Genomic DNA, 2,836 nt, shown 5'->3' on the forward strand with positions numbered 1-2,836 from the left:
GTCCGGAGTTCCGAAACAGCTTTTCTATGCGGCCCGTCCCCTAGCCCCAAAACTGCTCCTTTGTTCTGTAGGGCCCTAGCGCAAGTGCTGGGCGCGCCCGGGATGCCGAGCTTTCCGTCGGAGGTTGCAGCTGGGGCTGTTTCTCTCTAGACTCAGGTCACACAGTTTCTCCCAGTCCTGGTTGTTCACTGTTCTCTCACTCCTCTGGCTTTTTTGGCCAAATCCTCTCCCTAACTCCCTACAAGAATTCACTCCCGGCTAGTGAGCTCTCCGGCTTGATACTGCAAACGCACGGAGTCTCAGAATGACTCAGCCTGCAGTTTGTGACAAAACCCTCCACCCCCCTCCACGCTGCTCCCACGATCTCCTCCCCGTTCACGTTATCAGATATTCCCACTCACTCAGTCATTCCTCCCCGAGTTTGTTCCTCCTGGATTGTCTCCTTAACAGGAGCGAGCTGAGAACACTGCTCCTACTCCGCGGCCATCTTGGTCCCCCCCAGTAAACCATTTTATGTTTGTCAACTGAAACCAGTAACTGATGGTTATAGCGATTTTCTTAAACACCAGCCAGCCTTTTCTTCAGTCATGTCCTTCAACTGACTTCTCTGAAATTCTAGGTAAGGAGCATCACCTTGAGCTTGCTTTGACAGTTCTCACTAATGATGGTAAAGCACTGTTCCAGGATTAGAACATACCACCTACCATACCACCTCCCATTCCACCCATCCCAGCCATCCCAGGGTCTTTCTATTCTTTAGGAATTTCTGTGACTACAACTTCTGCTGTTGTTAACAGAGAGGCCACTCCAGCAGCATCCAATAATGCAGTTCTTACAGCCTTAGTTGGATCAATGATTCCTTTTTCTACCATGTTCACAAAATCTCCAAGCATAGCATCATAACCAACTTATGAGGAACTCTGCATAATTTCCTCAACTATCAACGATCCCTCAACACCTGCATCCTTAGCAATGGTCACTGCAGAAATTCTGAGTGCTTTTTAAATAATTTCTATACCAATTTTTTGATCTTCATTAGCTGGACTTAATGAGTCCAAAGCTGGAATGCACCGAAGCAGGGCACAACCCCCTCCCAGAACAATGCCTTCCTCAACAGCAGCTCGTGTAGCATTGAGGGCATCTGTTACTCTGTCTTTCTTTTCATTCATTTCAACATCACTTGTCCCACCAAACTTCAGTACAGCTACTCCATCTGAGAGTTTTGCTAGACGTTCATTTAGTTTTTCCTTTTCATATTCACTAGTTGTGATATCTAACTGCTCGATGATTTCTTGAATATGTTTTTCAATTTGAGCCTTGTCACCTTTTCCTTTCAAGAGCATGGCATCATCTTTGGTCACAATGACCTCTCCAACTTTTCCTAAGTCATGAGGCTGAACATCTTCAAGATTTAGAGTCAATCCTTCTTCTCTAAACACTGCACCACCAGTAGCAATAGCCATGTCTTTAAGCTGGTTCTTTCTATTGTCACCAAAACCTGGAGCTTTGACAGCTACAACCTGAAGACCAACTTTTAGCCTATTCAAAACAAGTGTACTTAGAACTTCTCCATCAACATCTTTAGCAATTATGACCAAGGGCTTGCGGTGAGAACTGGCAATTTCAAGAGCAGGTACAATGGACTGAACACTAGAAATTTTCTTTTCACTTAATAGAACATAGGCATCTTGGAATTCACATTTCTGACCTTTTGCTGTATTAATAAAGTATAGAGAAATATAACCCCGGTCAAATTTCATGCCTTCAATAATTTCTAATTCATCATTCAGTGTTTTTCCATCCTTTACTGTGATGACGCCCTTTCTTCCAACCTTTTTCATTGCATCAGAAATTATGTTGCCAATTTCTTTGTCTCCATTTGCAGAAATTGTAGCAACCTGAGCTATTTCTTCAGGGGTTGTGACAGGTTTAAACTGCTTCTTAAGTTCAGAAATTACAGCATCAACAGCTAACATCACACCTCTCCTGATTCCCACTGGATTAGCACCTTTACTAATCTTCTCAAAGCCTTCCTTGGCAATAGAGCGCGCCAGGACAGTAGCAGTGGTGGTGCCATCACCGGCCTCTTCATTTGTATTATTGGCAACATCCTGAACAAGTTTAGCGCCAATATTTTTATATTTATCTTTTAAGTCAATGGACTTTGCAACAGTCACACCATCTTTTGTTACTTTGGGACTCCCTCAGCTCTGTTCAATAATTACTGTTCTTCCCTTTGGCCCCATAGTTATGGCTACAGCATCGGCTAAAAGGTCTACACCTTGAAGCATTAAGGCTCGGACATCTGCACCAAATTTTACATCTTTGGCATAAGCCCGAGTGAGATGAGGAGCCAGTGACTTGGACACTGGCCGAATCTGTCGAAGGATGTTGTGTAATCAAAGCATTTCTGCGAGGCAGCGGCGGGGCGTGAGAGTGGCGAGGTAGGCCGTTGGCAGCGAGTAAGGGCCAAAAGAATGGTTATAAGGAAGCTCAATGAACTTGACAAACTCAAAGAAAACTACAACGAACTCCAGGAGAATTACAAAGAACTCCAGGTAAACTACAAAGAACTCAAGGGCAGCTACAAGGAACTCACAGAGAACTATACCAGCATAAAAGAGGACATAGAAACTATCAATAAGAACAAGGAAGAAATGAAGAATACAATTTCTGAACTGAAGAACACAGTAGAATCAATCAAAAGCAGGCTAAATGAAGCAGAGCATTGGATCAGTGAATTGGAGGACAATGTAGAAAAATAATCTTAGACAATACAACAAAATGAAAAAAGACTGAAAAAGAATGAAGAGGGAGTAAGAGAACTTCTGGACAA

The 2,836-nt window shown here is 43.4% G+C and overlaps 1 pseudogene; it reads right to left on the minus strand.

The window, feature by feature from the left end:
* Nucleotides 1-660: 660 nt before the first annotated feature.
* Nucleotides 661-2,423, minus strand: LOC149991532 (60 kDa heat shock protein, mitochondrial pseudogene; annotated as a pseudogene).
* Between the last annotated feature and the right edge of the window lie 413 nt (nucleotides 2,424-2,836).

Source organism: Furipterus horrens, unplaced genomic scaffold (assembly GCF_987537825.1).
Source record: "Furipterus horrens unplaced genomic scaffold, mFurHor1.1.pri manual_scaffold_17, whole genome shotgun sequence".
NCBI classification, from domain to species: Eukaryota; Metazoa; Chordata; class Mammalia; order Chiroptera; family Furipteridae; genus Furipterus; species Furipterus horrens.